The sequence below is a fragment of the Crocuta crocuta genome, unplaced genomic scaffold (assembly GCF_008692635.1).
Source record: "Crocuta crocuta isolate KB4526 unplaced genomic scaffold, BGI_CrCroc_1.0 scaffold397, whole genome shotgun sequence".
In the NCBI taxonomy this organism is placed as follows: domain Eukaryota; kingdom Metazoa; phylum Chordata; class Mammalia; order Carnivora; family Hyaenidae; genus Crocuta; species Crocuta crocuta.
Window position 1 is genome coordinate 624092 of NW_027527387.1, and position 23880 is coordinate 647971.

The following is a 23880-nucleotide window of genomic DNA, read 5'->3' on the forward strand; positions in this document are numbered from 1 at the left end:
AGCACATCCTCATGTGTTTACAGATTCCCTTCAGCCCTCCTTGTAACTTTTTGTTTTGGGGCTCATTGAACCACAATAGCTAGAACCACAATATATTGTTTTTGCTGTAATTGCTTTTCTGTGACCTAAGAGTCTTGTGTCTTCTTGTCAGCTTTTATGGCTTGTTTATATATTTTGGCAGGCATTCNGCCCTCCTCAACACTATCATGTTTAAGTGCATAAAATCCCAACAAAAGAGTGTCAATTTCCAATTCTATCTTTTCCTCACTAAACTCTGATTAAATATGTTGGTCTCCTTATTATATTCTTTTTTAAAAAAATTTCTCTTGTATTCCTTCCATCTCTGGTTCCTTGTGTTCCATTATCTTATTTACTAATTCTCTTTTCATTTGTTTTTTTTTAATGCTTGCTTAGTCTTTTGAATGTTAAATATCAACAGTTATGATTTTTTCCTAGAAATTCCATTTGTTCTTTTTTCAAATTACCAGATATCAAAAAAATGTTCCTTACTCATGTTTTCAAATTCATCTTTTATTTTAAATACTTTTAAACACATTAAAAACTTTTTTAATGCTTATTTATTTTTGAGAGACAGAGTGTGAGTGTGGGGGAGAGAGAGACACAGAATCCAAAGCAGGCTCTGGGCTCTAAGCTGTCAACACAAAGTCTGACATGGGGCTTGAACCCACGAAAAGTGAGATCACAACCTGAGCTGACATCAAACTGAGTCACCCAGGCACCCCTAAACACATTTTAAAATTGTTTCTGATAATTTAACAATTATCAGGAAAACTCTGAAATATAAGTCAGAATAAACTGAAAATATAACATCTGATAAAAAAATACCTGATTCTTTGAGATTTTATAACTTGTTTTTTCAGCTGTTTCTTCCTCATGGTGCCTTATTTCTTCATGCATTTTGTAATATTGGAATATAAGTATATGTTCAGTTTGGCCTTATTCAGTAACCTAACTTGAGATCATTCCTATAGAAAAGGATTTGAATTTGTGCCAAACAGGTACCCTGGAGAACCCCCAGTCTGAGGCCCTTTAAATTAATTATCATTAAGGATGAATCTGTTGCCAAAATTATCAAAGATGACTTCTGACTCCCTCAGTACCCCAGAATTCAAAATCTGGGAGGAGACAGAAAAATTTTTCTGCTACTGACTTTTGCCTGTAGGTATATATTCTAAGTTCATCATTTCATTGAAATTGTAGTGTTGAGGACCTTTACCTTCCCCAAATCGTCGTCTCATGATGTCCTTCATGTTCACTTACAGATTGTTGTACTATGATCTTCTTCCTTCCATTATACATGTAGGGCTTTTCTCTTTTTCTATTTTTATAGTCCTAGCTTGGATGTTTCATACCAATTACTATTCTTTGGTTGTTATTGTTACCTTTAAATTTTAATATGCATTCTGAACAGTATCTTACTCTTTCTGTCCTCATTTAGAATAACATAAACCCATTAGATTACTGTAACTATAAATCTTCTCTTCCTGTCTTCCGTATATTTTTATTTAGCATTAAGTTCTACCTTTTTTATGAAAATAAGCTTTTAATTATTATTATTTTCTTAATGTTATTTATTTTTGAGAGAGAGAGCAGGAACAGGGAAAGAGCAGAGAGAGAGAGGGACAGAAATTCTGAAGCAGGTTCTACCCTGACAGCAGAGGACCCAATGCAGGGTTCGAACTAATGAACTTTGAGATCATGACCTGAGCCGAAGTTGGACACTCAACCTACTGAACTGTTCCATTAAAATAAGTTTTAATTGAAGTATAACAACATAGAGAAAAGTAGACTTAAAGTCCCAGCTCAGTGAAATTTGAAAGATTTTACAAAGTGAACACAGCTGAGGAATCACTACTAAAATCAGAAATAGAATATTTCTGAAATAGAATAGCATCCTGGAGACCCTGTATACTCTCAATCATACCTCTCTCAAACGTAACCACAATTTTGACTATTGATTATTTTGGCCAAGTTTTGGTTTTGAACTTTATTTAAATAGAATAAATCAAATATGTAGTAAATGTCCTTTTGTGTTTGGCATCTTTACTGAATATTATTTATGAGGTTTATCCATATTTTTGTATGTTACAGTGAGTTGTTTATTTTATTGATATAAAGTATTCCAGTGCATGAATATATATTTTATTTATGTATTTTAATATTGAGGGTTATTTAGGTTGTTTCTAGTATTTAGCTGATACTAATATCAGCTATTCTGATACGATACTAATGATGCTATGAAAGTGCTATGAAAAAATTTACATGTGTTTTTGGTTGCATGTATGTGTGCATTTTTCTGTTGGAGTAGAATTACTATAACATAGGAAAGCATATGTTCAACTTACCAGACATTGCCAAGCAGTTTTTCAAAAGTGATTATTCCAATTTACACTCTTACATAAAGTGTTTGAGAATATCAGTTGCACCAGATTCTTGACAATATTTGGTATTGCCAGTCTTTTTCATTTTAGCTATGGTGGGCACATAGTTGTATTTCATTGTGCCCTTAATTTGCATGCCCCTGATGAATAATAACATTGAACATCTTTTTAATACTAAGTAACCATTTGTTTGTCTTTTTTGGTTTGAACTCTCATTTAAAGTACTTTGCCTTTTTTTGGGCGTCTGGGTGGCTCAGTCGGTTGGGCAGCCAACTGGCTCAAGTCATGAACTCATAGTGCGTGGGTTCGAGCCCTATGTCGGGCTCTGTGCTGACAGCTAGCTTAGAGCCTAAAGCTTGTTTCAGATTCTGTCTCTCTCTCTTTCTCTGACCCTCCCTGCTCATGTTGTCGCTCTCTCTCAGAAATAAATAAAATGTTAAAAAAAATTTTTTTTTTAAAGTACTTTGCCTCTTTTCAACATTTTTTTAAATTATTGATTTGTTGAAGTTTTATATTCTGGATACAAGTCCATTTTCAGATAAATATGTTACAAATATATTCTCTTAGTTAGTGTCTTGCCTTTTCATTCTCTTAATGGTATCTTTTGATAACAAGCCCTTTATTTAAGTATTCTATTTGGCTCTTTTTCAAATCAGTCTGCTATTTTTTATGAACATAAAATTTTAGTTTCTGTTAATTTTTGTTTTTGAGGAGGAGAGAGCATGTGAGTGGCAGGGACGGGCAGAGGGACACAGAGAGAGAGAATCTCAAGAAGGCTCCATGCTTAGCTTAGTGTGGAGCCTGATATGACCATCTTACAACTTGACCTGAGCTGAAATCAAGAGTCAAATGCTTAACCAACTGAGCCCTCAACCGCCCCATTTTTCATATTTTTGCAATTTATGTATACAAATTAAAATTAGCTTTTCAGGCATATTATTTAATTTTATTCATATCTTGAAATTAGAATTTTCCTATTTGTATTGTTTTGCATCCTTCTTCTTGCTAGCATTCATCTTTAACAGTGGTTAATTTTATTGGAGAACTTGTGTCATGCACTGTAGAAGCATGGGTCGGGTAGTATTTTATTCAATTCTCTGCTCCTAGAAATTTGTTTTCACCCATATTGGGAACAGAGAACAAATTTTAATGATGCCTAAAGAACCAGAGGACAGGATTTCTCCTGTTCCTGTTCATGGGCAAAGAAATGTTCAGTTCTGAAGAACTGAAATAATATTTAGGCTTAAAGTTCAACTCTCTACTTCATATTTTCCTGAGACCTCTGCTATGTTTATGTGCAAGCTTTAAATTCTTAGCCTCTGCCCTTAAGATCTATATACTATGATCCTATATATACTATATACTTTTTGATTCAAATGAACTATTTGACTTTTGCTTCAAATTACTGCTTTGAATACTTGTTCTGGAACATTCGGTTTTCCATTCTTTCTTTCATTCCTTTTTTCCTTCCTTCGACCATTTATTAGAAATGGGGGAGAAAAAGGGGGGAAATAGTGGGGGAGAGGGAAAGAGGCAAACCATGAAAGACTCTTGAATACTGAGAACAAACTGAGGACTGATGGGTGTGGGGGGGGAGGAGGGAGAAGGGCATGGAGGAGGGCACTTGTGGAGATGAGCACTGAGTATTATATGGAAACCAACTTGACAATAAACTATTTGTAAAAAAAAAAACAAAAACAAACCAAAACCAAAAACAAAAACAAAAACAAAAAAAATGACATTGGAATTTCATAGGGATTATATCAAAACTACATCTTTTTATATTGTCTATACATTAAAAATTATTGTAATAACAAAAGAAAAATATTTTTAATACATTTTGTCTAACATTTTCATATGTTTGGAGCATGGCACGTCAAGCATATTGATCAGATGTCTTATGCAATATTTTTCATATATAGAAAACTGTCACAGTAGATAGCATCATATCTCTATAATTTATATAATAATGAACTGGGTATTTTTTATTCTTAGATTATATCACTATTTCATTAACTACTTTTTCATATTTATAAAATCATGAAAATCACATATGTTAGACAGTGTGTTAGTATCTGTGTTACATGAATAATGTGCATTCTCCTAGACCTTATTGTCTAGTTGGGGAGAAATGCAGAAATAAATACTCATATGCATAAATGATGATGGCAGGATGGGGAGCTGATTTTATATTGGAGAGCTTTTCAGGAAAACCCTCTCTCAGAAAGTGATATTTAAGCTGATGAGAAGAAACTCACTATCTTAACGGGTAAGAAAGAATGTCTCAGACAGAAAGACCATTATGTATAAAGGTAGGAGAAAACTTGATACCTCTGAAGAACTGAAATAAGACCAGTATCATTGGAGTGTACTAGGAATGGGGACACTTTCAGTGGTGAAACTAGGAAAAATTAGGAGTCAAGTCATTTAAGTCCTGGCTGACCTTGTAAGGAATGGGTTTTGTTCTGAACACAATGTAAAACTTTGAAATGATTTCACATAAATGGTGGTGTAACCTTATAAAATTTCACTTTGATTGCTATTTGGAATAGAGTTGAAGGGGAAAAAAAAGGAAGAAAAAGTTGGGAAGTTGTTTCAGGAGTCTAGGCAAGATACAGTAGTGATTTGGACTAGAATGGTAAGGATGGATAGAAATAGAAAGGAGAGAATGGCATAATATTAGATAATATAAAAAATTCTACAAATGATAAGAATGACATCTAAGTATGCATCTCTCTGAGTCTTGACTGAGGGGTCAATTGTTAGCATGTATATTCAGAGGATTTTAACCTGGACTTCAGTCAAAGGGCTTTCAGAACTTTTGTCTTCTATGTGAAGTTTTCTAGGGAGATGGTCCAAACCTCTTAATAGATTCTGAAAGGTTATATGTCCCAGATACCAAGAACTTCTGATTTAGGGGAATTATTTATAAATATTTTTTCTCTAAAATAGTCATTTGATTAGGATTTTCTGATAAGACAATTAAAAATTATCAAGAACCCCTTGGCAAGAACCTAGAGTGAATATGTTTTATATAGGCATGATACTAAAAATATTTAACAAACAGTATTTCACTGGCATATACTAAGCCAAATAGATAGAATAATCAGAATAGATGTTGGTCATAATCAATAGCTGTTTCATTACTGGTGTACTGCAGCCAGATTCTATATTGTCAGTTAAAGGGAAGATTTAATTGTAACCAACCATGAAAAATGTAACATTAAAATAGACTTATAAAAATTGAAGGGCAATGCCTACATACAGGATAAACTCTTTCCTCTTTCTGGTAGTAGGTCACAGTTCCATATTGAGTAGCTTACCTTCTAAGACAATTTTGCTTTGTAGAACATGAAAACTGGTTAAAAATAGGGTAGATACTAAGAAGGTATATACCATTAAAATCAAATAAGCTATGACTTTTGTTTTTTTGATCTTCACATTCTATAAGATTCATCCAACAGAGTAAACAGTGGACTCAAATAAATGAAATAATTTAAAAATAGTGAAAAATAATTTTTAAAAAGGGATTGAAAATAGTTGTCTCCAAGCTTCATTCCAGGGAGATATGAAGTAAAAGGCAATTAGAGCACATGAACAAAAAGTGTTATGCTGGTTATAATTTTTCTTTATCAGCTCTAGAGCCTTTTAATACCTTGAGAGGTGTTGATGTCTTACATCATTAAAATAGTTCAAGTAGGTTTATTTTACAAGCCAGGCTAATTGAAAAAATATATAACAGAGAAACTGAAAACAGAAACATGCTTTAAGATTTTACAGCTTAGACTAATAGAAGGAAAGACTAGCCTAAATTCATAAAAAGCCTAAATGATAGGCTATTCTGAAAGACATACAGTCTTGTTTTTCTTAGGTACACACAGTTGTTTAAACAAGTTGTTCTCAAACCATTTTAAGCAAAACTCCTATGGGTCTTTATTTGAAGATTTAATGAGACTGACTTGTAATTAAGAGCATCCATTTATATAAATGTTTGTTAAAAATCTATAAATAATTATTCCTAGGTTATTTGGAAATCCAATATCATCTCCTCAAATTTTGTTTACACTGTTAATTTGATTAACAATTGCTTTATGAATTTCTATCTACTTTTTCTGCCAGTTACTCAGAGTGGAGTGTTGAAGTTTCCACTTATAAATAGGAATATGTCTATTTTTCCTCAGTTCTATCCGCATTCCTTCATATATTATGAAATTTTGCTTTTGGGTGGTACATAAACATTTAAGATTGTTATGTATAACGGTGGTGAATCTATATAATTCATTAATTCTTGATAAATGGATTTCCATATAATTATGTAAGTCTTAGTAATATTCCTTGTTACTGAAATCTATTTTTATCTGCTTCAGCTTTTTTTACAGAGTGCTTACATGATGTATCTTTTCTATCCTTTTACACTATATGTGCCTTTATATTTAAAATATTTTGCAATTTCAATAATTGATTCTTTTATATCTTCCAATCTGACAAACTCTGCTTTTTAATTGGGATTTTCACATGATTTAATCGTAATGTACTTACAGTTACTTATGTTGTTTTAAATCTGCCATCTAGTTGTTGTCTGTCCCATCTGTTTTTTGCTTTTTAAAATTTTTTTAATTGAGTATTTTTATGATTTTTGCAGTTCCACTATGGATTGTTAGTAACACACTTAAAAGCATTTTTTAGTAAATGCTCTAGGATTTGCAGTATATATGTATCTTAATAACTGTCAACCAGCAAATATTACCATTTCACTTCATGTATAATTTAAGCAGCTTATACCACTACAGTTAGATTTGCTCCTTCTCATTTTTATGTTATAGTTTGTCATACATTTTACTTCTTCATATCTTACAGACCATAGTAACATTGTAACCAATAGTAACATTGTGTTACTATTTTTGCTTCACATGGTTAGTTATCTTTAAAGTGATTGAAAATAAGAGAAAAATGTATTTTATGATGACCTTAATTTTACCATTTCCGGGACTCCTTGTTTCCTTGTGTACATTCACATTTGCATCTGGTACCACATTTCTTCTGCTTGAAGAGCTTCCTTTAACATTTCTTGTGTGTGTGTGTATTGACAGTGAATTTATCTTGCTTGTCTGAAAAAAAGACTATTTTGCTATCATTTTTGAAAAATACTTATATTGGGAATGGAATTCAGAATCAATTTGCTATCATGTTTGAAAAGTACTTGTATTGGGAATGGAATTCAGAATCAGATTTTTCTCTTTCAGTGCTATAAAGATACCATGCTTTTGTATTATGATTTGCATAGCTGCTGATAAGGAGTTTGTGGTAAACTTTATCTTTGTTTCCCTCCATGAAATGTTTCATTTCTGTCAGCCTGATTTAAGTTTTTCTCTTTATTTTTTCAGCAGCTTGACCATGGTATGTACAGTTTTGTGTCACATTATTTTGGGAATGGTTTTCCACAGCTCTTAAATTCTTTACTTTTTCTAGTCATAATTTTAAAAATTTCAGTTTGGATGATTTATTTAGGTTCCTGTTTAAGTCTACTGATTACTTAGCCATTTCCACTCTGGTAATGAGTATATCAAAGGAATTTTTCATCTCTGTTACTCTATTGTTATTATTTTTATTTTTAGCATTTCCATTAGATTCATAGTTTTCATCTGATGAAATCCCTTATCTGCTCATATATATTATCTATCTTTTTTTCTGATCATTTAATATATCTGTCCTGGTTGTTTTTATGTACTTGTCTGGTTGTTCCAACTTATGGATTGACTCTAATTCTATTGATTGCTTTATCTCTTCACAATGAATCATTGTTCATGTTTTTTTCTGTTTCTTGTCCCATAATTTTTTATTGAATGCTTTCATTATATATAGAATGATTGAGACTGAGGTTAGTAGTATTTATGACAGAAATGCCTCTTCTTTGTTTAGATCCTTGGCATGAATCAGTCTAATCAGGAATTGGGTAGGGTTTTGTTTTTGTTGTTGTTATGATCCGTTCATTACAACATAAGTTTCAAATTTATCCAATGGTTGGAAAGAGGTACTTTTTGTTAGCATTCTTGCTCTACTCCCAGCTTTAGAAATTCTGCATACATGTTATAGAGTAGAGCCATTGTCTATATTCTTGCCCTTCTCCAGTGGAAGATGACTGTGGCTTGTTACTTCGTGTTAGTTTCAAATTAAGGACTAGGAGGAATATCCTCTTAAAGTGTGTGTGTGGGAGGGGCAAGATGGCGGAGAAGTAAGGAGTTCTGTACTTGCACTCGCGCCCATACCTCACAGGGAAAAGATCTGAAGCCATTGGAAACCTTACGAAACCTGAGAGATTGGGAGAAAAAGGATGCAGAACACACTGAGAAAGGCTTCTAACGTGAGTGCGAACTGGGGAAGATAAAATCGGGCCGGGATCGGAGACTCCAGGGTCAGAGGCGATCCCCCTCTGTGGGGAGTTAGAGGGGAGAAAGAGAGAGTCCGAAACAGAAAAACCCCCACTCGGGGGGAAAAACCTCCGCTTGGGGCATAGAAACACCCTGCGCGCCAAATACCTGCATGGCAGGTCCCCTCGCGCCAAGCGGTCCCTGAGGGGCTGAGTGCACAGACTGCTGCTTTGTGCCGGCTCCCGGCGGCTGGACTTCTAGAGTAGCAGCAGGCCTGCTGCCATTGTCCTCCCGGGCGGCTTGGGCCCCTGGAAGAGCCGCGCACGGACACCGGGCGTATGCGCTCTTGGCAGGCTGGGACTCTAGAGGGAAGGCAAAGAGCTAAACACTAGGAGATTTGCCTGTGAGTTTGTGTTTCGGGTGACAAGACACAGAGGGACTTGGTTTTCCTCAATCCAGCGGGCTCCGCGAAGCCGGCAGGCAAGCCCCTGCCCATGCTCGCCTGCCCGACCCAGAGAAGGAAGCAGCAATTCCGACGCCACCCCCAGAGCTCGGAAGGGGGCCTGGAATTGCCCCGAGGGGATTGCCTGGGAAGCTATATCTAAGGCAATTTCAGCGGGGCACGTGGACTGGGATTTGGAGACTGGGACTGGCCTGGGTTGAAGAGGGCAACCAACTTTGGCTGCACCCCCAGTACGGTGAGTTTACATGCCCAAAAAAGCGAGGTGTAGCGCTTGGTTCAAGAAGGGACTGGAGCACCGTCACTCTCCTCCCCACAACCGCCAGGGCAGAACTCCTGCCTGACTCATTGTATCACACCATACCCATACCTGCTTGAGAGCCACCCTTCTCCCTTTTTTTTTTTCTCTTTTCTTTCTTTTTTCCCCAGAACACTGACTTGATTTACTCCGGTCACCGGATTGCTTAAACAATCACAACTAGTCCATTCTGTAGATGTAAATTCTACAAATACCAACATTTCATCTCTTTCTCTCAGGAGTAATTAGACTATATAGTCTCTCTGGATAATGCCAGCGTCTTTCTCTCACCTATCCAACCATATTCTACCCTNGGGAGAATAAGTGATATAGAAGACACCGTTATAGAAAAACAAGAAGCTGACAAAAAAAGAGACAAACTGATCCAGGAACATGAGAGAAGAGCTCGAGAGCTCAGCGACACGGTCAAACGCTACAACATCCGTATCATAGGAATCCCAGAAGAGGAAGAGAGAGGGAAAGGTGCTGAAGGAGTCCTGGAACAAATTATAGCAGAGAACTTCCCCGACCTGGGGAAGGAAGTAAATGTGGAAATACAAGAGGCTCAGAGGACTCCCCTCAGACNATACTACATGGTAATGAGAAAGAATGAAATCTGGCCATGTGTAGCAACATGGATGGACCTTGAGGGTGTTATGCTGAGCGAAATAAGTCAGGCAGAGAAGTACAAATATCATATGTTTGCACGTAAAGGAAGATTAGGAGGAACTTAACTGAGGACCATGTGGGAGATGAAGTGGGGAAGTGGTGGGGGAAATGGAGAGAGGCAAACCATGAGAGACTCTTGAATGCTGAGAAACAAACTGAGGACTGATGGATGTTGGGGGGGAGCGGGGAGATGGACATGGAGGAGGGCACCTGTGGGGATGAGCACTGGGTGTTATATGGAAACCAATTTGACAATAAACTATTTTTAAAAAAAAAAAATGTGTGTGTGTGTGTGTGTGTGTATGTGTGTGTTTTATCTTCAGTGTTTGGCATGCTTTGTGTCCCTGGGTCTCAAAGATAGACCCTTGCTTGCATTCCTTCCCTTCTTTTTCATGGTAGCCAAGCTCTGCTTTATATTTGTGGTTGATCTAGGCCTGGGATAGCACCCCTTATCTGGTGCTAATGAATCTCTGCCTTCTATTGGTGTTGAATCCTGGGGTCAAGAGGCTTTCCTGCCCTTCTCTCATGAGCATAGAGTTTTTGATTATACTCATCCCAGCAGCAAATGATCTTTGCCTTTGTCCTGTGACTGGGGAATATTTCTATTCCACCCCTGGTGGCAATGAGATTTTTGATTCTACCCTGTAGCAAAACAATGGATTTTTACCTATATCCCCAGGGAATGAGAGAGTTTGCTCCTTTTCTCCAAATGGCTTAAAGCTTTTGTTTCATTGAAAGAAAGATATAGGGAAACATAAGGAACTTTGTGCAATAGCAGATTATATGCTGATTGTCTATGCCAAGTGGAGAGAGCTCTTTCTTCAGTTTTTCCCCCTGTATCAGTCTTAGGACATATGGGGCGAAGGCCATGGAAAAGAGCCTGCAAGTGAATTCAAGTTCCCCTTGTTCCTGGGTTACCTAGATATAGCACCAACATGTCCCCCATACGTGTCCTATAAAATTTTGTTAAAATTTTAGCATATTTTATCTGCTTGTTGAAGGCTATCTCTTTCTTCTGTGCCTTAACATAGGTGAAACGATTTATGTCTTCTGTCTCTACTCTTAGAGGCTTGTAGAATTTAGTTTCTTTGGTTGCCTAGAGATCTCAGTTCTCTTCTGTGTTGGAGACTGGATCTGGCAGGTCCAGGGGTCCCTGAAGGATGGATGGTGTCGGAGGGGGAGGGGGAGAGAGAGAGAGAGAGAGAGAGCGCGAGCGACCTGAGATTCTTTCTGATCACCAGGCAGGCATCTCTGCTCTGACTGGGGCTCAACTTTATTTTATCATTAAGTGTTTGGGGGAAGGCACAGAAGTGGCATTTGCCTTAGACAATGGTTTCTGATAACAAACTTCTTTGATATGTAAGAAATTTCCCAGAACAAAGATATGTAGAAGACTCATGCATATCGTTTACAATAGTGATTGAGGTAGTGGATTTAGATGCCTATCCTTTGGGGAAAGAAGGTGTCTCTAGCATACCAGACAAAGTTTTCAGCATAAAAAGGGTGAAGTTCCTTCTCTGTGGGCAGCAGTCAACAGCTTGTTTGTTTAAGGTGGAAGTATCAAGAAAAACAGGTCTTTCAGGGAACACCTTTGCTCTCATAATCACAAAAGAAGTTCCTCAATAGGTTCCTTCACAGGGAGCAATCAGCATATACAAGGCCAGAAAATCCTCTAAGCAGAAACAAATGGGTGTGGTTGGATATTTGCCCTTAACTCTAAATTAGGCTCTTAGTCTCAGGGCCAGACTCAATTGCTTTGATATGCAAAGGCCATAGGAAGAGGCTTTTTACAATCATCCACAGAGCTTTCATCTAAAATCTCTTTTGTAAAGGCAGGAATATGCTTTTCCTTATGAGGTATCTGTGTTTGGAATATTGGTCTGATATGGAATATTGTGAGGCCTGGTCAATACCAGCAGCCTCATTTCCGACATGAGCCAGTAGTAGCAGGAGATACCAGTTTTCATTTCTCATGGCAGGAGCTGCAAACACTGCCATTTCCTTGCTGTGACTGCCATCCAGAGAGGCTGGTGCGGCTCCCGGCACTTCTGGGCTCTGGAGAAGTTATGATTTTGTAGATTATTTGTCTTTCCTTATTATTAATGTGAAAGCAACATTCTCTTGTGGATTTCTACATCGTAGTCCTAAGTGGAACCAAACTAATTATGACAGGTTCTTATTTTCATGCTATCTTAATGAAGCATTAAATATTTTCTTCTTATTTTATTCAGAATTTTAGTTGTTATCAGTGGTAAGGTGTTCAGGGTATTTAGTTTTCTATGCCACTGGAATAATACTGATTAAGTCTTAAAATTTATGATAAAACTATATGCTTAAATATTATGCTAAATATATAAGGATAATCACTAAAGCTTTATAATAACCATATATAATTTCCAGTCCATTTAAAAACACACAGGATTTTACTAATTTGACTACAGGGAGGGCATGTAATAACATTACTTTTCATCTAATTAAAAAAAAGAGTTGTATATATTATTTCAGAGGACTGTCTAGAATTGAAACTTTCTACATGTTTTTAATATTTTTTAAAAACATTTCCCAATATTTTATTATTAAACTAATTATTTCATAGGAGATTAAAAGCAAAATGATTATTGAGTAGACCTCATAGCATGTCCTGACTCAGTCTTAGAAGATTGCATGTAAACCAAAATTCTGTAACTCAAGTTCTATTTTAAGTTCATCCTGAAGAGTTGTTATTTATTTATTTGTTAAATGTGAATTTTAATTTTTGAGACTTAGAGTTTCTAAATGAGAGGTTAAGTATAAGGCATCTGGAAAGAAACAAGCATGGATGCCTGAACGACTAAATAGTTTTTTTTTCCTTTTTTTAATAGTTTATTGTCAAGTTGGTTTCCATATAACACCCAGTGCTCATCGTCACAAGTGCCCTCCTCCATGCCCATCACCATCCTTCCCCTCCACCCGACACCCATCAGCCCTCAGTTTGTTCTCAACATTCAAGAGTCTTTCATGGTTTGTCTCCCTCCCTCTCTCCCCCTATGTTTTTTAATATTTTTTTTATAAAATCAAATTTTTCTGGAAACAGTATAAGATTGTCTTCTCTGAATGTACTAATGGAAAATTTTCATTTCTCTTAATGTCTGTACTGGAGAAAAGGACTAGCATTTTGATTAGGCTGTTCATTATTAGCATTGTTATTCATCATTAGCTCTTCAACAGCATTTATTAAAAATAAAAATCTAACATTAAGGGAGGATTATTCTACTGAATGGTGGGATTTTCAGTACTTTTTTTCCCCAGGAAAAATATTTTTTCTGACCTTTGCTTTTAGCACTAACAGAAATGTCTTTTAAGTGCTATGAAAGTCTATTACACTTTCATGTTTGTGCTATACAGTTCAAAAATGCAGTCAGTGTCATTTCCCTCTTTGCAGTCATCTTGTTATAGAAATAATGGAGAAATGTGTTACCACAAAGTCATCTTTATGTAGATGAGCTGGTAATGGTGATAAAGACCTTGAAATACTTAGTTGATTCTCACAGTTTACTTCAGGGTATTTACATTCATCATTCCTGAACATGATAAAGGTGATATAGTTTTTTTTTTCTTAGAATTCTGAATTACTTATGGAAAAAATATATACTTGAAACTTGTTATTCTCTTATAGCAGCCTCTAGCTCTAAAATTCAGTGACTCTCTAGTATCAGTTATTAAAAGGGACTTAGTTATGGAAACCAATTTGACAATAAACTATTTAAAAAATAATAATAATAAATACAAATAAAAAAAAAGAGAAAAAAAAGAAAAAAAAAATAAAGGGGACTTAGTATATGGTGAATCTGTCTCAGATTCTATCCCAAAAGATTTTCTAACTGAAGTATCAGTATACGGCAGTTCCCTAGCATAGAACCAAGAATAGTGAGATATGGTAAACCTTCTAGTCATTGTAGCATACATCTTGGAAAAAAATCCTCTTTTATGTAGTGTGATGAACAATTTAAAATCATACTGTTTGTAAGCTCTCTGATTTAGAATTCATGCCTATAAATTGCCTTTAATATGTAAATGTCTTGAGGAAATCATTTGTAGAACATTCAGTTTAGAGGGTATGTTTATATCCACTTAAAATAATACTGTGAGTTAGGTTGAGTTTATTTCCATCTTGCAGAGAAACACACACACACACACACACACACACACAGTATGGAGAAATTTTTCAGCCATCCTAACATGGATAGTAATTAAATAACAGTGAGACCTCAGTTCTTCCAGTTATTCACTACATCTGTGTAGAAGATCTCTCTCTTTTTAAAATATGATTTATTGTCAAGTTAGCTAACATACAGTGTATACAGTGTACTCTTGGTTTCAGGTATAGATTACCATGATTCATTGCTTACATACAACACCCAGTGCTCATCCCATCAAGTGTCATCCTCTTTTAACACAGGCACACTGTTAGATACTGATAACACATAGATAAAACCTGTAACTCTGCACAATAAAATGATTACACAGTTATAATTTTAGTCTGATAGGAAAGCAGAAGCTAAAGTAAGTAATGAGTACAATAAAATAATTGCTATAATATGAGCATGGACACAATACAGCAAAAGCATAGGCAAAGGAAAACATAATTGTTTTGAAGAGCGTTAGGAGAGGCATCCTTGAAGAATTATACAGAACCTTTAAATAACCCCTGAAAGAAAGAGTAGACCTGCTAGTCACATTATCAGAAGCTGAGGATTGGATGGGGAGCAGAGGTTTTAAGTTGTGTGACATGGCATGTCCAAAATCTGGGAAGAGAAGGAAGCTTGAAACATTTGGGGAACTTCCAGTATTTCTGGTCTCATGGAGCAGAAATTTGAGTGCAGACATGGAAGAAAAGGAGGCTGGAGATAGAAATAGGCCCAGTAGTCAAAGATTTTGTAAGGTTTAGACTTCTACCTTAGAAAATAGATGGCCATTGGAAAGTTCAAGATCAGTCAGAGAATTTGGTTTGCATTTCAGAAATGTAATTGTATTTTCACTGTGGTAGACATAACCATATGTGACAATTGACTCATTCCTTCTATATTCCCTGAATGGTGTTAGAGAATGGGCCCTGTGTGAAGCACTAGGGGTGTAAGAATAATACACTCTAGTGGAGTGAGCTGCACAAAAATCAAGCAAATATATATCCTTTAGAAATTAGAAACTCAATGAAGGAAAGGGCTTTATCTAGAATGATCAGGGAAGGACACTCTTAGAACTTCATTGCTATAAACAATATGTTATGTATTACCAACCTTAAAACTAATTCCACCAACCAGACTGTCATAGCACTTGAGCTGAGAGTGCTGAGGAACTCTCAGGTAATATTTAATCTGGAATTTGTACACCCCAATCTGGAAGATTGGTAAAAACCTTTTCACCACAGGTGTACACAGAAAAAAGTATTTTCATAATAAGTATTTTTCAAGTCTTATTAGAGAAATAGTCACAATTTTGGAGCTTATTTCATTCGTATGAATCTTCAGATAGGAATAGAAATACTTCAAGTCTGTATTTAAAGATTTAATTTTGAACAGTTACAAAGGTGTGGAAAGATACTCAACTGAAGTTAGAGTAGGAGGCCTGATACAGCAGAACAGCCAGATCTGAACTGGCAGAGATGACAATGAGCCATGGACTGGGGTGCTATACCAAAAGTTGGTCAGGGCATAGTGTAGAAACAGCTGTCACGGAGATCTCCAACATGGAGCGGACATGTTATAAACTTCTCTGGTCAGTGACAGAGGGTGTATGATTCAGAACAGAACCACAACTCTTGTTTTTTTTATACTGTGTTTGTGTGTGCGCGCGTGCATGCGTGCATGCGCACATGTGTGGTTTCCTTCTCCAACAATTGTATTTTATCTTGTATGTGTGATTTTTTATTTTATTATGTGTATCTATATGCATTTAAGATATATAGTATAAAATTCTAAAACATAGATTTTAGTATTTAGGTTCTGTGTTTCTTACTAAAAATTTTTAACTGATATTCCAAGTAATCTTTTACCAACTTACCTGGATTGGTTAGATTCTGTAGCAGTTGTATACACAAGGTAGCCAACACCTGATGATATATGAGCAAGGCCTCTTCCTGTATGGCGTGTCAGTAGTTAATGTTTCTTTCTTTTTTTTTTTTTTTTAATATTTTTATTTATTTCTAGGAGAGAGAGAGACAGCGTGAGCAGGGGAGGGTCAGAGAGAGAGGGAGTCACAGACTCTGAAACAGGCTCCAGGCTCTGAGCTGGCAGTCAGCACAGAGCCCGATGCGGGGCTCAAACCCACGAACCGCGAGATCATGACCTAAGCGAAAGTCGGACGCTCAACCGACTAAGCCACCCAGGCCCCCCAGTAGTTAATGTTTCTTAAATCAAAGGGATATTTGTGTCTTTTGGATAGTGTCATATAATAATGACTAAGAGTGTTGGCTCAGCTCTCAGATGACTTGGGTTCCAATCCTGCATCTGCCATTTGTTAGCTTGAACTTTAGGCATGTTGCTACCTAATCTTGTTTTCAGTTCCTTTACATTTAGAATGGGGAGTGAAATGCTACCTATATATAGGCAGGTTATAAGAATTCAGTGAGACAATTCAGAATCTCTGCCAAATGTTAGTTGCTCAGTGTTTTAACTTCTGATTATTTAGCAAAAAAATATGTGCATAGTTTCAGTAAAGAAAGATAATTTATGGTATAAAATCAAAAGTAAAGTCAGGAAAAATGGGCTTATTTTGCTCTGAATAAAATAACTATTCTTTGTTCAATTACAAGGTCATCTTGTGATGAAAAGGAGTAGGAAAAAACCTCTAACCTTTATCTAGTTCAAGGAGTTTAATTCAAAAGCTTTCAGGGGCACGTGGGTGGCCCAGTCCATTAAGCATGAGGACTCTTGATTTCAGCTCAGGTCATTACCTCAGGGTCCTGAGTCAAGCCCCTCTGTCCTGCTCTGTGCTGGGCATGGAGCCTGCTTGAGATTCCTTCTCTCTTTGCTTCTCCCCCACTCACTCTTTCTACAAAAAAGCAGGGGTATTAAAAGAAAAAAAAAGGCTTTAGGTAATCCAGGTTCCACAATGTGGATATATAGATAACATAGTATTCATGTGGTATTCATTTTTAATGGGTTTACCTAATTGACACATTGCTAGTTTTTATTAGTATTATCATTTGGATGGTCATGAATATCTTGGTTGAAGACTAAAATCTCTTAGCATGATTTTACTTAAGTGATTTCAAGAAATGTTCCAAAAATCAAAGTTTATATTTATAAAATAAATATTAATAAGAGGATAAACAATAATATAATAAATGAATTTCTATTTAGTAACATGTTCTCATTAGAATTAATGTCTTATTTGGGGAGAGGAGTGGTGAAGAAAGAAAGAATAAACCTACATAAAAACTGTCCTTGTTAGGGCACGTGGGTGGCTCAGTGGGCATCAGACTTCAGCTGTGGGTGGCTCAGTGGGCATCAGACTTCAGCTCAGGTCATGATCTCACGGTTTGTTGTCAGAGGCCCCCTCCAACTGATCACCAGGCAGGCATCTCTGCTCTGACTGGGGCTCAACTTTATTTTAAGTGTTTTGGAGACTGCACAGAAGTGGCATTTGCCTTAGACAATGCTTTCTGACAACAAACTTCTTTGAGAAGTAAGAATTTCGCAGAACATAGATTTGCATAACCTTTGTCAATAGTGATTGAGGTAGGGGATTTAGATGCTTATCTTATGGGGAAGGAAGGCATCTTTAGCATATCAGACAATGTTTTTAGCATAAGAGGGTGAAGTTACTTCTCTGTGAGCAGGAGTCAAACAGGTCTTTCAGGAGATACCTTTGCTCTCAAAATCACAAAAGAAGTTCCTCAATAGGTTCCTTCACAGGGAGTAATCAGCATATACAAGGCCAGAAAATGCTCCAGGCAGAAACAAATGGGTGGGGGTAGATATTTGCCCTTAACTCTAAATTAGGCTCTTTGTCTCAGGGCCAGACTCAAGCCCCTTTTGTTATGTTAAGTCTTGGATCTCCAAGGCCCTTAGGAAGAGCCTTTTGACAATCATCCACAATGCTATCATCTGAAGTCTCTTTGGAAAGGCAAGGACATGCCTTTCCTTATGAGCAGTCTGTGTGGGGAATATCTATTGGTCTGATCTGGAATATTGTGAGACCTGGTCAATACCAGCAGCCTCATTTCCAACATGAGCTAGTAGTAGCAGAAGGAGATACCAGTTTTCGTTCCTTATGGCAGGAGCTGTGCAAACACTGCCATTTCCTTGCTGTGACTGCCATCCAGAGAGGCTGGTGCAGCTCCTGGCAGTTTGTGGGTTCGAGCCCTCCATTGGGCTCTTTGCTGACAGCCCAGAGCCTGAAGCCTGCTTCAGATTCTGTGTCTCCCTCTCTCTCTGCCCCTCCCCTGCTAGTGCTCTGTCTCTCTCTCAAAAAGAAATAAAAGTTAAAAAAATAAAAATAAAAATTGTTCTTGTATTTTTTAATACTTTAGAAATGATGTCAGAATGCAAAACTGATGACTACTATTTCGTTTCACTCGTAGATATGTTTGAAATGTATCTAAATATTTAGGAACACAAAGAAATTTTGCTATTTCCAGGTCTAAAATGTTGGCCACATTATGTGAAAATGCTCTGTAATGAAATTAATTTTGTTTTTTAAAAATTGTACTTCTTCTGGAATTCCTATGATATGGATATTGTTCCGTTTGATTATATCACTCAGCTCTTTAACTCTCCTTTTGTGTTCCTGGGTCAGTTTATCTCTGTTTTTCTTGGCTTCCTCTTTCTCTATAACTGTGTCTTCTAATTCACCTATTCTTCTCTATGCCTATTCAATCCGTTCATTCAATGCCTCCATTTTATTATGCATCTCATTTATAGCATTTTTTAATTCATCAGAACTATTTTTAAGCTGCATAGTCTTGTTGCAATAGTTTCTCTGATGTTTCCCATGCCTTTTTCAAGCCCAGTGATTAATTTTATGACTATTGTTCTAAATTCTTGTTCAGTTATGTTGCTTATATCTGTTTTGAGCGGTTATTTAGCTGTCATTTCTTCCTGGAATTTCTTTAGAGGAGAGTTCTTCCATTTCTTCATTTTGGCTACTTTCTGTCTCTTGTTAGTTTTAAAAGCTTGTTATGCACTCTGTACCTGTGAATACTGCTGTATTAAAGCAATAGCACTGCTAGGAATTTACTCAAGGGATACAGGAGTGCTGATGCATAGGGGCACATGTACCCCAATGTTCATAGCAACACTTTCAACAATAGCCAAAACATGGAAAGAGTCTAAGTGTCCATCAACTGATGAATGGATCAAGAAGATGTGGTTTAACTATGCAATCGAATACTACATGACAATAAGAAAGAATGAAATCTGGCCATGTGTAGCAACATGGATGGAACTTGAGGGTGTTATGCTGAGTGAAATAAGTCAGGCATAGAAAGACAGATACCATATATATAGGTATAGGAGGATTAGGAGGAACTTAATGGAGAACCGTGGGGGAGAGGGAGGGAGGCAAACCATGAGAGACTCTTGAATGCTGAGAACAAACTAAAGGCTGATGGGGGTAGGGGAGAGGGGAAGGGGGGTTATGGGCATGGAGGAGGGCACTTGTTGGGATGAGTACTGGGTGTTATATGGAAACCAGCTCGACAATAAACTATTTAAGAAAAACAATAAAATAAAATCACAATCAGTCTGTATCAGAGGTAAAAAAATAAAATAAAATTACTTGTACTTCTGTATCTCTTTAGGATATTTTAAACACCTTGAGAGTAGTGACTATATCTTACTTATTTTGTATTTCCTTCATGGTAAGGCACATCAAAGTTTGTTCAACTATCATAATGTTCATGACAAATTTCACTTATACCTAATTTTACTCCAAACAATGTGTTCTAATTGGATTCTAATGTGAATAGTTATAAAAATATCTTTAGACTTTCACTAAGAAATAGATTTTTCTGTCACATTAGGGCTTACTAGGAAGATGAAAGTACATGACACTTTTAGCCTGTACTGACAAGGTTTCCAGTCTGATATTTATTGACCTTTTGTAGATATACTAATTATTAGAAAGGTTGAAAAAATATTACAAAGACTTGTAGTACAAAATGAAAAAGAAAAAAACCCCTGAAATTTAGTTTTTCACAGCAATAAAATAATGAAAGCCAAATTTTGTTTGAAACAATTATATATATATAATTTTGAAAATAATAAAATTGGACAGCTATACATTTAAAAACGATCTTCATGTACAGTTGCATTTTGAATAAGAATTGGTGCTGAGGTTGAGTTTGGGGCAAAAAAAAATCTTTGAATGAGGTATGAGCATCTATAGTTAATATTTTGATTATATTGTGTGCAGTAGATACAGATGTATAGAATATAATTATTTCAGCATTATTTCAAACAGAATACTTGAACTCTTTTAAGGTTTTATTTTTTTCTCTTTAATGTCTGTAATAACTTAGTTTTCCATTGAAAACAGTATCACTAATGTTAGACCAGAATCCCTAATAGAAAAGCTAAACACTGTTAGTACTATGAAGTTGGTCTAACTGCTTTTATCCCCAGAGGTCCCTTAAAAAAAAAAAAATAAGAAAGTTCTCAGGAGCAGTTAACTAAAACATCATGACTTATGTACTCCTTTTCCTCAATATCTTTCTCTTGGCAATGGAAAATAGATTTTTTTTTACTGAATTTTGATTAAGAGGGTATAAAACTGAATCTAATGCCTTGCCATTTTTGTTTTGTTTGGTAAATATTAAGAGTTCAAAGTTTCATAGTACATTCTAAGTGGCTTATATCTGAAGGGTAAAAGCCTTTAAGAGTGTTCCTAATATCCTACTTAAACTTTTGCTAGGAAATGTTTGACTGTATATGCAACTTAAAAAAATTATTTATTTATTTTGAGAGAGGGCGAGAGAGAATGAGAGAGAGAGAAAGAGAGAAAATTGAGCATAAGCAGGGGAGAGGCAGAGAAAGAGACAGAGAGAGAGAGAGACAGAGAGAGAGAGAATCCCAACAGGCTCTACACATCAGCACAGAGCCCTATGTGGGGCTCAAACCCATGAACTGTGAGATCATTACCTGAGCCAATACCAAGAGTTAGACCTTTAACCTACTGAGCCACCCAGGTGCCCCAATTTTATTTGCAACTTTAAAAAAAACAATATTCGGTCATCCACTGAATTCTAACTAACATTGTTTATCATTGACAAATTTCAATATTGTCTTTGTTATGAAAAATGTTAGTGTCATGCGGAAAGACAATTAACATCATTCAGCCCTACCAGACTCAGTCCTTACACTTCTTCTGGGATCATTTCTGTCTCTCTTAATTTACTTATGGAAGTGGATATAGCAACTAAGAACATAGTATAATTGTATATCTTGCTACCATATGATGATTTTATTCTTAAGAAGACATTATTTTCTGCTTCAGGATAGAAGTAGCTATTTTTTAGTGTCATATTTGTCCTAAATCCAGCTGTGCTACGTAGGTATCTGGTTTTCATTATTTTTGATGAGGAGAGCACTGTTCCTAAACTCAAATAAAGAAAGACATGTAAGTGTGTTTGGTTGATGTTACAACTCAACACTTATGTTTATTATTAGCTATGACTTTATACATCCTGGAGTCCACATACTTTGCCATTTCTGAAATCTGAACTCAGGTACACAGACAGTTCTTTAAACATAGACACACACACACAAATTACCATTCCAAAGTTATTTTAACCAAATGCAATTGGAACTCGGCAATTTTGAAATGTGTCATTTTCCCCCAAAGGAACTTCTGGGAACATTGCCCAAATCAGACTTTCATCTTCTGAAACAAAACTTGAGATTTAGCAAAGATATATTTCTTACTATACATACATATCATTATATGAAAAAATTAAAGACATCATATCATCCCTAGTGTCCAGATTAGTTGAGTCACTATTCAATTTTAAATGAGAAAAGAAAGTTTTCCTTAAATTGACAGTCTACCCCCAAAGAGAGTATTCCATTGCTAAGGGAAATATGTCATTAGAAGACAAATAGAATTTTTTTCAGAGAAAGAGATATTTGTGATCATTATTTCTTAACCTTACCAAAAACATCTCTTGATTTTTATCTAAATTTATATAAGAAAATATAAAAATAATAATTTAAAAAGTAGTTTACTTATTTTATTTATAAGAAACATTCTGTGTATGCATCTAATTTATATCTATTTATTTGCATTTGCTCTTATCAATTTTTGTATCATTCAATACCCCCTTGATAACTTCGTAATAATCCCATATAACTAATGTAGTAATTTCTATATCTTTAAGTATACGTATCTTTGGTCATATGTGATCTGTGGAGTCATAGGCATTAATATCATTAAAATGAATCATTTGGAAAGTTAACATTTGTGGATGAATTCCAAGTAAAGCTCAATTTACACTAATTCTGCTGCATAGAGACTAGTGAAATGTCTTATATCTAAATTCCAGCATTTTAAATGTTTTTGGTTATTACTGACTCATTAGGGATAAAGCATTGACAAAGGTCCAAATGAAAGTAGATTATGTTGTTATGGATTTAGTAATTTAAAACATAATTTTCACAATTTGCACTATATACCAACATAAATTAAAATTCTTAACTACTACTTCCATTTTGTTATCCCTCTGCTCAGAAAAATTTTGCTAACCCCCAAGAGTCTCTAGTGAAATTATTGCCTTCATATAGAAGGAGTTTATTTCACTGTATGCCTAACCTGTATTTTCTATTTAAGCTTTAGCCATATTCCTACATAAATTCTCACAAGTAGTCATATCTATTTATTTGTTAACTTCTAAAATTTAGTCTTTTTATTTCTAGTTCCCCAGTTCATCATCCTTGGTGAATCAGGTGTAGAGGCTGGAAATTCAGCACCATGGATAGTTTTGTGTTGTTGACGTCATTGGCTTCCTTTGATAGAGACAGCCTTGCCTGACCTATGAATCCACCACTGATGAATCTACCTGCTCTCTGGAGCACAATGTCTGGTTCCTCCACCATTACTGCTAAGAAGAAAATGGTTCAACAGCTCAGGCTGGTAGGCTAGCCAGGCTCAATCATGTGAAGGTTTCCTAGGCAGCTACAGATTTGAAATAATTCTGTCTGCAGAATGCTCAACATGACCCCCTGCTGACTGGAGTATCTTCAAGTATAAATTCCTTTAGACCACAGAATGTCTGTTAATTTTTGTATGAACCTTTGGATGGCTTTCTAAACTACTTTTCATGAAGCAGTGAATATTCAAAAGAGAATTAAATTTGAAGCCTGTACAAAACTTATACCTATAACACTTGCTATACTATATAAACTTCTCCTTTTATCAGTCCTTAATATCTACTTTGAATTTTCATAAATTTCTATCTCACAGGGGTAACTCTTTTATATACACTGGCAGCAGCATTCAATAAAGTACTGAGTGTAAAAAAATAGAGTCAGCCTCGATAACCTTGTTCTTTTTAAAAAATTTTTATTGCAGTATAATAAACATATAATGTTATATTAGTTTCAAGTGGATAATATAATGACTATGATTCAACAATTCTATACATTGCTTAATGCTAATCAAGGTAAGTGTCTTAATCTCCTTTATCTATTTCACCTATACCCACCGCCC

At 35.7% G+C, this 23880-nt stretch overlaps 1 pseudogene across 1 annotated transcript in view; it reads left to right on the forward strand.

Annotated features, from left to right (window-relative positions):
- LOC144221685 (guanine nucleotide-binding protein G(I)/G(S)/G(O) subunit gamma-5 pseudogene) overlaps positions 1 to 23495 on the forward strand; it is a 27810-nt pseudogene extending 4315 nt beyond the window's left edge. The window contains exon 2 of the transcript XR_013332144.1: positions 23088 to 23495. The product of XR_013332144.1 is annotated as a guanine nucleotide-binding protein G(I)/G(S)/G(O) subunit gamma-5 pseudogene (transcript). The remainder of the gene's footprint in view (positions 1 to 23087) is intronic.
- The last annotated feature ends 385 nt before the right edge of the window (positions 23496 to 23880 follow it).